Source organism: Gossypium raimondii, chromosome 11 (genome assembly GCF_025698545.1).
Source record: "Gossypium raimondii isolate GPD5lz chromosome 11, ASM2569854v1, whole genome shotgun sequence".
Classification (NCBI taxonomy): domain Eukaryota; kingdom Viridiplantae; phylum Streptophyta; class Magnoliopsida; order Malvales; family Malvaceae; genus Gossypium; species Gossypium raimondii.
Window position 1 is genome coordinate 40483144 of NC_068575.1, and position 14300 is coordinate 40497443.

Genomic DNA, 14300 nt, shown 5'->3' on the forward strand with positions numbered 1-14300 from the left:
GGTTGAATATTTTAAGGATTCATTTAGGATATCCTTAATCTCAAATTCTGAAAATGTTGCAAATTAGTCCCTAATAAATTCTGGGTTGATTCTAGAGCATACGTAAGCTCGTATAAGACCCAATAATGGTTGTATTTGGTGATTATGAATTAAATTGACTACGATTTTACGATTTCTGTTTATTATGAAAGTTAATTGCCCAAATTTACTCCAGCAACAACTGTAGCATTCCGTAACTCGAATCCAATGATCGGGTCGGGTGAGGGGTGTTACGATGTAATTGTGATGATTTTATTTTTCCTTGTATATGTTTTGATAAAAAAAAATTCCAAAGGGGGAGGTTGTTGAAATATTTGAAGGCAAGAAAAAATTGTGGTTATTTTTCACTTCAGGCACTATTTCATTGTCGTACTTGTCTATTTTCAAAGTTAGCAAAATTTAGAATAAAAGCATTATGCTATCTTTTTTTGAGATATTTGGACGAGTTAGAGCTCAAAACATGAATACCAAATGAGTTAAAATTAAAGACTTGAAAATTGATTCTTACGGTTCAAGTTTGGTTACTTGCGGAACAAGTAAAATCACTTTCTATTCTTGAAGACTTTCAATTAAACCAAGACTCTTATAGAATTATTATCCTATGCAGATTTTTAGATTTACTTTATAGAAAAGTGATTAGAATGTGACTCTTATGTAAGCAAAACTTAAGTTTTGTGTAGATTAAAGATATATCGAAAGTAACCTAGAGATTAAGAAAGCACAAATTTGTTCAAGTTAGGAATATTTTATGTGTGCATTGTTTTTGTAAGTAAGCAAGAGTCTCTTGGATTGCAAAACTAAGCTTTTGAGGGGGAAGCTTAGTGGGAGAGTGTTTTATTGTATCTAGTGCCCTAAGTATAGTATTTTCATCTATGCACACTTGTAATTTTTTTGAACAAATTGCTTAATAAAAAAATTCATGGATTACATTAATATACTTGTGGTTTTTGCATGCAAAGCAAAATAGAAGCAAATATTGGTTCACTGGTTGTTTAATGTTTAAACTAATACTAAATGATACCGCGCCTCGATGTGCATGCATCGGGGCTATAAATATGCAAATAAATTTATTAATTAAAGTGCAATATTTGCAAGTATATAAGTCAAATTGTAATATAGTTTCAGTGTTACAACAGAACACAAGGAACAATTCTAAGGATCATACCCAATGGAAGTTTGATTAAATTATATTGCAATTACAAACTACTAAGTCTAAACAGTACTAAATTAATCATTATATTACGATAGGCAAGTAAATATGATATTCAAGAACATAAAATAAAAAATAAATAACAATCGAAATTCAATCAAATTATGCAAGAAAAAATTAACTGGTTTCAGTGTTAGTGATTAACTTTGGATTTAGGTTTTAATAATTTGGCTAACAATTAACCTAACTAATACCTTTCGGCCTATAATTAAATTAACTGATAAGCTTAATCTACTTATCTTTTGACCTGATAGCTTAAATTGGGATAGATTAAGAGATGCTTGGTAGACCATCCTTTCAACCTCATCTACCTAGATTACTTCCTAGGGTTTAATTTCACTTAATCTAACCCAACTAAATCAAAATAAAACCTAAACACTTAGCAAATCACTCCCACTTTTACTCGTTAATACCCCTAGGGTTTTTAGTTTATAGCCATTCTAGATGCTCAATTCCCTAATTGTATTTCAAGCATTCAATTGAAAGCAAAAATAAAAAGAGGTAAAAAAGAATATAGATCCTTTGATGAATTGTTAAAGTGCGATTTGGAAAACCTGTGAAGAACATGTTGATTGCAAATTGATTGAAACAAGAACAAAAATAAACAAGAAAAATTATTGAAGAATAGAAAAATAAAATGAAATTTAGTTGAAATTAAAGTTGAAAAGAAAAATTCCTAAATAAAACCCTAATATAAGAACAAGAAAATTAACTAAGCAAAATAGGTCCCTAATCAGGTCTTGAGCACTAGTATTTATAGTCTTCAAATTAAAAGACCAAATTAGGTCATTTAAAGGCTGCTAATCATGTTGATTTGTAGTGTACGGACAAAAAATGTGGCACCCCAAACCCGATCAGGACGATCCAACCCGAATTTCAAACATTACATTACCCAACGAACTCTCCATTAAACCACCACAAAACACACCATCCAATCAATCACACCACACAATTGCAATATAATTCATATTGAAAAGAGTTCAACAAAGTCAAACTTAAGCAGTTCAAGAAAGTCAAAATTATGACATCTGTGAACCCCACTTCATGGCGAACTCATAGGAAACATAAGTAGCTCTACCTTGCGAACACCTAACTCGTAACCGACCCTGCTACCTCTTTTTCTAGTGAACCTAAATCTGTAGCGTGCCCTCTTACCTTAGTGAACCCCATGCTTTGGTGATCCCATGTACTTTGGCAAACCTCTACCCCTAACATAATTCATTTTACTTTTAGCTTATTCGTTGTTCTATGTGACAACCCTTTTACAATCTGCAAAGTCCTTACTCTAGCGACCCCTAACGTGTTTTTACCTACCCAGTCATGCATCACTTAGATAGTTCATAGGCATCTATACAACATGATACAACCTATTTCTTATACAAACTAAGTCATCATTTTGATTCAAACAACTTACAATTTAAGGACGTACCTCATTATACAGCGAACTCCTTGGTCTGCATTTTCTCATTAGTTCATCAATTTATCAAACAATCATCATGCATTACAATCCAAACATACAATCATTTAATCAAGAAATTATAAAAGATCCAAAAATCCAAAATTAACAGTCCGTAATGTCCATTTACAACCCATCAAAACTTATTTAAAATCTAAATCTAAGACTAATCCCTTGGAACAGTCTCACATTGCCTTCCTTTTTGGGGTTTGGAAACACCTCACATACTCAGGAAATTTTCCTTGCGATGGATCACTTGGAAAGTTCACTTTGCCACTTATCCCGCGAGCTATTTTTCAACAAGGTACAAGTAAGGAATGTGAGCTTATTGAAACTCAGTGAGTGCTCAAACATACTACAAGTACACACATCAATCAAGCTAAAAGTAAGCATACTATACAGTTCACACCAAAATACAACTTGCATGGTAACAACGACATAATAGTTAGTACAGTTAGCAATTCGCACAATTAACATACTCATAACACGTCACAGTGATATATTGGTAGTTTGTGACTATAAAACATATTCATGAATTATATGCATTGGATAAATGACTCAAATAGCCTTGTGTTGTCTCCAATAAGTTAGCACGAGTGCTCACACTCTCCAAACACACCACACTATCTATAGTGAATGGAGCTATGCTCTACTCCCTTATCTCTCCAATGTTGTCTTTGGGCCACAATGCCCCATCACATGATAAAGATGATTACTCACAACCCTATGGCATGCTAATTATATCCAACGGTTTCAAGTGTTCACAATGCCAACATATCATTTTTTTAATAGATTCACAATACACAAGTTAATAGGGCTCACAGTTTAGCAGAGCTCACACATGGTACCACAGTTCATAATTTAGCGGAGCTCGAACAATATGACACAGTTCTCACATAACATAGTTTGCATATAGCATATATTCACATAACAACATGGGTTCGCATATAGGATAGGTTTGCATAACAACATAAGTTCACATATAACATAACAGAGCTCGCATAAATAGAAACACTTACTCTACAAATTTAGTATAGGTGTTTAATCTACCTAAGCTTCTCTTAGCACGCAAACTGATGCTCTCTTACAGTATACGTGGAAACACGAAAATTTATGTGTTTTTACATGCCCTTTTTAACTTAAAATCATGCTATTTCGGTTAAATTCTTGTCGAAAAATAATTAAATATTATAAAATAATTAAATTATGTTAAAAATATGAACATGGTGAATTTTAATTAATTTTATAGTTAATTTTGATTAATTTTGACTATTTTCGACAGATTCGCACAAAGGACAAAAATTGGCTCGGTAGACAATGCTCGAAGAATAAAACTGAGAAGCAATTTGAAGCATTGAGGCAAATTTATTTCCAGACTAAGATGGCCCAAAAATGTGTGTTAATTCATAATATAATTAATTTTAATTTATTCCCAATTTAATTTGAGCTAAATAAATAATTATTAATTAATTATGGAAAAAAAGGGTCCAGTTGAACTGCATTGGTTGAACCGAATCTAGTGAACCAAACCAACCACCAATTGGGCTGCCCAGAACCGTCCATGTGCTGACCCAGATCAAAATTTTAGCTGACTAAATAAGCTTGCAAAGAATCCCTTGAAGAAATTTCAACCTTGCATTCAAACCCCTCCAAAAAGTGTGGCTTTGTGGATTTGCCCTAGGCTATTTTTGGCAAAGTTGAATCTCTTAACTTTGCCATGTGTGTGGCCAGCCAAGGGGGGTCACTTTGGCTGATGGAATTTGATATTTTTAGCAGCCACAATCAGCTATAAAAGCCACCCCTTGCTGATCATTCAACTCATCCCTCACACTCTCATTCTCCCTTCTTCAATCTCACTTTCTCTCAACTTTTCCTTCCCATTTTCCCTTTTGTTCAAGTGCCGATTTATTATCTTGGGAAAGAGGTCCTCATCAGCCATATTTGAGCAGCAATTAGAGTGTTCATAATCCACCTTGATAGCCGAGGACAACGGAGAATGAAGAATGGAGAAATCAATCAAGCCACGGAGAAACATCGGATTTGCTTATTGTTCTCTATCTCTTTAAATTTCGTTGTTGTTTCGAAAAAAATGTTTATGAATATTTATGCTATTGAAATGTTTATTTTAATCAATCTAGCTTGAATTTAATCCGTGTTGGGTTGATTATATTTTGCCTGCTTGAATTATTGAAATTGTGTTTGTGTTGTTATAGGCCTCGGTAAGATGCTTGATTAAGTAAAATCATGCCTAAGTTATTCTTTCAATATTAATTGTTAGATAAATAATGAATTAATTATTAAATCATATTGAAATTGTAATTAATTGACACAATACTTAATCAGTGCATGTTTATTCTTCTAAGGTAGCTGAAGTTAATTTAGCATTGTATTTGGCAATACATATGCCTTGCATAACTTGCAAGATTATTGTGATTAAACTATTTCAAGGTATAAATACTCTGTTACCTCACTTGATCTTTTAAATTCTTGTGAAGATTGATTAATCGCTTGGATTGACATTGAAAAATGTTCAAGAGATTGATTAATTTAATAAGTATGTATGAGCAGTAGTTAGCAAATTACCGAGTTGCCGTGAATTTGTTCGTAGCAGTATAAACATAAGTTTAATAATTCTAAGTTAAAGGAATGTAATTAATCCAACACAATTATATCATCTTGACTAAACATTATTTGAAATAGTGCATTAGAACCTTTTTATTTTTAAATTTCTTTTTTACTTAGTTATTAACCTTTAGTTTTTAATCATCTTTAAACCAAAATATTTTCCACCACCAAAGTGTTTTAACATTAATTTCATAAATATTATTTTTTACAGTCCCTATGGGTACTATAACTCGACATTTACTTGTCACTTTATTACTTGTTGCGATTGTGTACACTTGCACATTTTCGTCGTTCCAATACGAGACCACTCACTTGCTAGTTTGCTACTTGCTATCGAACCTAAGTCACCTTTGGCTTGCCTTTGTCTCTACTCGTTGAGGCTCCTTCGTGATCGAAGGCTTCACATAACAACACACAGGCATACAAATCACAATCGATTTAAAGTTAAATAACCTTCTTAACATCTTAACACCTCGCCATTCATACCTCTCTGGGGAGCTCACCCCGCACATCACCGATCCTTTCACTTCTTCACTCTCACTCAATTTAATCCCTATTTTTTACTTCCTAACATCACCTTTAATGTTTAATCACAGATCTATACCTCTAATTTCACACAATTCCACCAATATTCATTTTTTGAAAAAGTACGTTTGTTTTCAATCACATAGAAGAGAAATAATTTGATCCTTTCAAATTCATTAAATATTTGTTAAATTAAGATTCTAAACCTCTTGATTGCATCAAAATGAATTGAAAATATTTTTAAAATAGTCACTTAGCTCATTATTACGAGATCTACCATTTTCAAGCAAAAACAAGCTTTAAATCAATAGATCTTATGAATTCTTGATTAATGATAAACTATAAAAGTAACATATTTTAATCTCATTCTTAATGTGTTTTTGGATGATTAATTATGCAAATTAGTGATTTTGATGCTCCTAGTCCATTAAAGTCATGTTTCCATACTTAAGAGAGCATTTGGGAGCAAAATGAGCGAAAAATAAGACAAAATCAGACAAATGGAGTAATTTTCAAGAGTCGCATGGCCTAGGAATTTCCACACAGGCAAGACACACGCCCATGTGTACCACATGGGCTGGACACACTCCCATGTGCCAGCCCATGTCGATTTCGTACCCTACTTCCCAAATATGTGGAAAAATAAAATTTTTAGGTTTTCTGAGCATTCCAAAGTCTATAAATACCAATTAGAAGAAGACATAAGGGAGCATCAGCGAAGATCGAAGAAAACACTCGAAGAACACCATCAGAATCAACTCGGAAGTGGATCCCCATCAAGATCGAAGATCTCCTTTTAATTTATTTCAAAATTTTATTGAGTTTCTTTATGTCTTATGGTTATTCTGACTTTGAGATGTTTCTATTTACGATTATGAACGAATTCCCTAGATACCTAGTGAGGATGAAACCTATGATGAATCCTTCTATTTAATGTCTGTTTTTACGCGATAAATATTTTATTCTTGTTCTCAATTATGTATTCTTAATTCTTGTTTTAATATTTTCAGGATATTAATTCATGTTTAATGTGCTTAATTCAGTGCAGGAAAAGTCTCTGTTTAAGAGTAGATCTAGCATAATTGAGTGGAGTTGCATGCAATCCTAGAAATAAGACGACATAAATCTACCGAATTAGAGTCAAATCTAATAGGGGAATTCATAGATCGAGTTAATGCGACGATAGGGGTTTTAATTAGAAAGAAATTTCAATTAATCAACCTAGAGTCAGATGTTCTTACTCTCGAAAGATATATTAACATAATTTAGGGATTTCTAGGATCAAGACACAAGAAAATAAATCGTTTAATCCATACTCATAATAATAGGTGGATTCTTTCCTTGGTATTGTATGTCTTTTCGGTTAATATTCGATTATTTCCTTGAATAATTCTCTATTGCGCTCTTAGTTAAATTAGTTTAGTAAATTTATATTAAAACACATCACTCCAAATTATCGGCTAAATAATAGAAAAATTGTAATTACTAATACTTTTAGTCCTCGTGGATACGATATTCTCTATTCACCATAGCTATACTATTGTTCGATAAGTGCGCTTGCCTTTGTCGTATTTATATTTAGTTTAGTGAACATCAAGTTTTTGGCACTATTGCGGGGGACTAAATTATTAGGAACACTTTATTTTTATTAATTTAGCCTTTTTATTTTATTTTATTTGTTTACATTCTAATTTTTCTTTTATTTACTTCTAATAGGTTCCTTTAGTTTATGACTAGAAGAAACCCGTCGGGACCATTACTGTTTGATAGTGAAATTGAAAGTACAGTAGAAATCGTAAAGAAGGAAGGCAGAGTTGAGAAAATCTAGTAGACAAACAAAAGGACATTGTTATTACTAAGGAGATGGGTGATAACCAGAATAATCTGCTACCTCCTATAGTTGTTGTAGATCCAAATCCTATTCCTCGTACTATGTACGATTATGCCAAGCCCACTCTAACTGGGGATGAATCGAGTATTTTGTGACCCATTATTGCTGCAAATAATTTTGAATTGAAGCCAAAAACTATTCAAATGGTACAATAGTTTGTTCAGTTTGATGGTTTGTAAGACGAAGATCCAAATAATCATTTAGCTAATTTCTTGGAAATATGTGACACTTTCAAGATAAATGGCACCACTTATGACGCCATTCGCTTATGATTATTCCCTTTCTCATGGAGGAACAAAGCTAAACAGTAGTTAAACTCTTTACCGCAAGGTTCTATCACTATATGGGATCAAATGACCGAAAAGTTCCTTTTGAAGTATTTCCCATCGGCTAAGATAGCCAAGTTGAGGAATGATATCTCTTCCTTTATTTAGATCGATTTAGAGACTCTATATGATGCATGAGAGAGGTACAAGGATTTATTGAGAATGTGCCCTCACCATGGGTTACCCTTATGGTTACAGGTTCAAACCTTCTACAACGGTTTGAATCCTTCAACTAGATAGTTGATCGATGCAGCAGCCAGTGGAACATTTAACAATAAAACACTCGAAGCGGCTTATGACTTTATAGAAGAGATGGCATTGAATAATTATCAATGGCAAGTCATGATTATGAAGTCGATAAAAGCAGCCAATGTTTTCAACTTAGATGCGGTCACCATGTTATCAAATAAGGTAGAACTTTTAAATAAGAAAATTGATGGTTTATATGTTTCTACACAGGTACATCCGGTGATGCAATGTGATACAAATCGAGGAGAAATGAATAATCCAGATTGTTTACCTTTCACTTCTAGCACAGAGAACGAACAAATCGATTATATGGGTAATAATTCTAGGCCTTAAAATAACCCTTATAGTAATAACTATAATGCAAGTTAGAGGAACCATCCCAATTTCTCTTGGGGTGGTCAAGGAAATAAAATAGCACAACCCCCTCCAGGCTTCTAACAACAACCTTACCAGTAAGAGAAAAAGTCGACCCTTGATTAGATGTTGACGAAGTTTATCTTGGTGTCAGAAACCCATTTTCAAAACACTGAGGTAGCACTAAAAAATTAGCAAGCATCGATTCAAGGGCTTGAAAACCAAATAGATCAGCTTGCTAAGTTAATTTCAGAACGACCACAAGGTATCTTGCCTAGCAATACTGAAGCTAACCCAATGGATCAGCTTCATGCAATTACTGTTCGAGATGAAGAAAGGTTAGTTGAATTTGAACAAGAATCGAGACAACGAATTGTGTTAAATAATTATAAGTTTGAGGTAAGCTAGAAAGGCAAAAGCCAGTTGTTAAGGAATTTAAACCTTGAGTGCCATATCCCAACGCAATGAAGAAAGACCACCCGAACAAAAAATTTGGTAAATTTCTTAAACTCATGAAAAAAATTACATATTAACTTACCGTTTGTTGAAGCTCTTTTGCATATGCCCAATTATGTCAAATTTTTAAACGAGCTATTGGCAAACAAATGGAAGTTAGACGATTTGTTGACTGTGGAACTCAATGTGGTTTGCTTGGCCATCTTACAAAATAAACTACTTAACAAACTGAAAGATCAAGGAAGTTTTAGTATTCCTTGTTTAATTTGTAGTTTAAATATTGATAATGCTTTGGCTAATTTAGTGGCTAGTATCAATGTCATACCCTATAAAATGTTTAAACAACTAGGTCTTAGGAAACCCAAACAAACTAGGATGAGTATTCAATTAGCGAATATAACCATTAGATATCCTAGGGATGTTATAAGGATGTGCTTGTTAAAATTGATAAATTCATGTTCCCCGTTGACTTTGTTGTGTTAGACATGGATGAGGGTAGTGAGGTACCTTTAATTTTAGGACAACCATTTTTAGCAACTGCTAGGACTATAATAAATTTTGGTACGGGTGAGTTAGTACATCGTGTAGGTGACGAAACAATTACTTTCCAAGCTCATGATTCTGTGAGAACATCTAGTGATCAAGACGATTTTAAATCTTCTATTAAAGTTAGTAACCATGTGGCTCAACCTTCTTTGTAGGAAACCCCTTGAAAAGACGTAATGGATTCATGTTTCAATCAATGCGACAGAAATAGAACAATTTATGATGAACGAATATTACAAATCGATGAACTAGATGAATGGCGAACACATGTTAAAGAGAAACTGAAAAAGCACGATGAACAGCCAGAGCGACACCATGATGAGCACGTGATAAGAACAAACCAATTTAAGGTTCGAGACAAAGTACTACTAGACAAATTGGATCCACGAATTGCCCCTTTAGAGCTTGATGCAAACGGATTAAACCCATTTACGGTACTGAACATTTTCCGCTATGGTAAAGCCGAGGTAACTCATTCTAAATTCAGCACATTTAAGGTAAACAGTACTCAACTTAAACATTATCTTGGTAAAATGTTTGATAATGAGAAAGAGAGGCCTCAGTTCTACGAACTACCGTAACCGTGCGAATACAAGGTAAGTTGAGCTTAGACTCTAAATAAGCGCTTCTTGGAAGGCAACCTAAGTGTTAACACTCTGCTAATTCTTTTAATTTTATTTCATGTTATTTTTAAAATTAGTTAATTTTCAAAAAAAATTGACCCATACGACCTGGACACACAGGCGTGTCCCAGGCCATGTGTATAATAGGGCATTCGATAGTGAGTTACACGGCCTGGCGACATGGTCTTGTGACCCACACGACCTGGACACACGGGTGTGTCATTGGCCATATGGATATCGGGACTTATTTTTTCAAAAATTTGAAGGTTACATGGCCTGGACGCACAGGCGTGTGGCAGACACGAGTGTATCCTAGGCCATGTGAGTCTTGGAGCTAATTTTTTCAATTCTATTTCAAGTTGGAGAGTTACAAGGGCAAAAGACACAGCCGGGCCACATGGGCGTGTGGGTGGCCGTGTGACTTACATGACCTCTTACATGGGCGTGAGAGAAGCAAAGAAGATTACACATGGCCTGGCACACGACCGTGTGAAGATAGAGGTTACAATTTAATTTGTAAACGGGCTGAGAAGGATCCACACGGGCCTCACACAACCGTGTCCCCTTAAAACCTTAGCCCCTATTTTCCTTTTGTTTGTCTTCTGCCTCTTTCAAGAATAAACCCTAGCCGCCGCTTCGCAACATCTTAACACCACCGACCACCATTCACCTCACCCTTCAAGCTATCGTCTTTTCCCCTTCTCTAACGCCATTCACCCTCCTCCCTTTATTCTCCCTTCCCTTTCCACCTTCCTCGTCCCCTTCCTTCACCGTCGATCGTCCCCATGCCCTCTATTTCTTTTCTCCCTTCTTTCCTTTTCCCCTATTCATTTCTTCCCCCATGCACACCCTCACCCCCATCTACGTCGCACCCCCTTCGCAACCCTCCCTTCACGCGCACCAACCCTTTGACAAAGCCACTGCACGCCATGCCTCATTAACCGTCTCCTCGTGCCTCCCATGTTCGACTCTTCGTTGTAACTCCGGCAACCATCTCCTGTCGCTCCCCCTATTTACCCTATTTTTATTCATTTATTTATTATTTTATTGATTTCTTTAATTTCTTTATTTTATTCTTCTGATTCTTTTTTGTTTTATTTAATTTATTTATTCCATTTAGTAATTTTATTAGTATTGTTTTAGTTTTATTATTCCTGCTACCTTTATTTTGATTGATTTTGTTATTGTTCTTTTATTATTCCTGTTATTCTTATTTTAGTAGTGTCTGCTTTGGGTTATAGTTTATTTTACTATTATTATTTGTGTTATTGTTTTGATGATTATTATAATTATTGTCATTTTTTATTTTCTTAGTCATAGTGAAATCTGTTTGTGATAACTTGTTTACTCGTATTATTTTTAGTTCGTATTTTTATTATTAGTATTATTTTTATTTATGATTTTCGTATTTTATTATTACTATTATTGATTATTCATATTTCTATTGGATTCTTTTAGGATTATTATTTTTTATTCTCATTGTCGATTTATTTTCTTTCATTGAGTTGTTGATAATTGACTTTGATTATTGCATGCGTTATTAGATTGTCTCTATTACGATTAGTTCGTCTATTTGCTTCATTTGGTCTTAGTATTTGGTCATCTCTTTTTGCAGATTTATCATGACGAACACATGCAGCAAATATAAAGGTCATCATCCCCGCTTCAAAAAAGTGGAAAACTCTGGGCGTAACCTCCTCATCGGGCCATTTCGTCAAGGCCCGCCATCCGTACCTCCGCTTTTCACAGGGTCCCCAGAAGGACTTATATTAGCTTCTTCGACTGAGGCCACTGGGATTAGCCCGATGTATTAATTGGGCTGCTTTGGAGCAGGTCTAGTTAGCTGATAGCGTGCGCGCCATCATTGCCACAACCCCTTGGGACCGGTTTTCTCTATCATAAACCCCACATACATGAAGCTGACTTTGGAGTTCTGTTCTACATTTATCCTTCAGCAGGTGATGACGACCCATGATGAGCTGGGCACTATCACTTTCAAACCCAGCGGTCCCAGAGTTCGGAGCTACATTGGGACTATACACTGTAGAGTTCATAAGTGCCAAGAGCTTTCTCCGATTATACCAACACATTCACTACTTGCCATCTCTTTACTGGGTAGATCTTACGGTGAGCACAACATCTTATGACTCGAGTCGGTCAAAGGCAACTTCTCTTCCTCTGGCCTTACGCTACATTCATGCCATATTGGTTTATACATTGACCGACAGGAGAGAAAGCATCAGAGTCGTCAGTACCACCGAGGCTTATTTTTTGGGGAACATGGCTACGAGGCATATTTTCGATTTAGCCTACTTCATCACTCTCGCCTTTAGCCATCAGACAGAGCACAGTTAGAAGGGTCCAATCTGTTTAGGCTCTTATGTGACTCAACTTGCACATCACCTCGGTCTCTTCAACACACTGGAGCAGTCTTCCTCACTTACACTAGTAGGCTAAATGTCCCCGTAGGGATTCTCGAGAATGAGCCATATGAGCATGATTGAGCAGCTTCGTGGAAAGGGTCATTCTCAATACTGATTATCTCATTCTGATCCTCAAGATGAGCCCGGGGACTTCACTGATGATGTCCCCTTCCATTACGAGAATCCACCTCATCATCCACCTTCGAGTCACCATCCTACTACATTTGCTACTACCTTAGCGGACCACTCCGTTCACTCGCTTCAAGTAGCATTGTTTTCAAAGGTTCAACAGTATTGACGCGACATTGTAGCAAATCTATCAGCACCTCCATATATCATCTTCAGCATCGACGACTCACGATATCGATGCCTCTGATAATGAAGATCATTAATTTTATTTGTTTTCTTTTTAGTTTTATTTTTATTTTTATTTTATGTTTATGATTATTTTTATTTTTAGTTGTTTTATTGTTATGTTCTTACACTTATTTTGTTTTATTTTTTATTTTTTGAACTATATTTTTATTTTTATGGTTGTTTCTAATTGACTTGTAACATTTTAATCTTCTTCACTATTTGTGTTTATTTTCTTATTAGTTTGCTCAGAATCATGCACTACATTTAAATTTGCCTACAAAATAATTTTTCACCATTCTTGCGATTTCATCCAATATTCAGGGCAGTTTTAGTTTTCTCCCTCTCTTATGATATTCTGCTTATACTGTGATTATATCTGTTTGTACATTGAGGACAATGTACCTCTTAAGTGCGGGGAGGTTATTTATATAATTATTAGAAAATCCCTAAATTATGTCTTGTGTTTAAGTGATTTTCTCATACTTCAATTAGAATGAATTTTTGTCGATTGAAATTTTTTTGTTGATGTGTTCTGGATTAATTTGTAGACATTTGTGCATTGGTTGATTTAAACTCTAATACATGAGAGAATCAAGCATGAAAATTTACTTTTCAGAAATTAAAAATTTTAAGTTGTTTTCCTGAATTGAGGTATTATCTTAAAATTTGGGTTTCCAAGTTTGACATAAAAAACCATAATATTTTGTGAGATTTTGAACCTTTAGAGCATACATTTTTCTTACTCATTTTATTATTTGTTATGAGTGTGTCAATTTAATTTGTTATTCTATAACTTGCTTCGGTTATGCATGTCAAGACCATACTTTGATTTGATATACTGTGATAATAAAGGCACTTAGGTTTTAACCCACTTATCCCATAAAAAGCATACTGTTTTTTATTAACCCTTAGTAAACCCCGTTAAGCCTAACACACTGTTTCTTGATTTACCCATTAATGTTAACCCATAACTCATCTTTTCATTGAGATTTTTTCTCGTTTTATTGACTCTTTTTTTTGTCAAGATTTGATTTGGTTAGTTGCTTAACTATGCCCTTCTGTTTGATTTGCTGAATTATTCCTAATTGTTCTAAGAAAAATTGAAAAAAAAATCGAAAAAATATTGATTATTATTTAGTTCTAGTTGATTAAGCTTAAACAGTTAAATTCATATTTTGAAAAGAAGCTCGTTTTTATTCTTGAATAGCTCTTTATTTATG

General features: G+C 34.4%; 1 non-coding gene across 1 annotated transcript; it reads right to left on the bottom strand.

Annotated features, from left to right (window-relative positions):
• Window positions 1-8147: 8147 nt before the first annotated feature.
• On the bottom strand, window positions 8148-8254 carry LOC128035004 (small nucleolar RNA R71). The gene has a single exon (XR_008191408.1). It is a non-coding gene; the product is annotated as a small nucleolar RNA R71 (small nucleolar RNA).
• Window positions 8255-14300: the final 6046 nt, after the last annotated feature.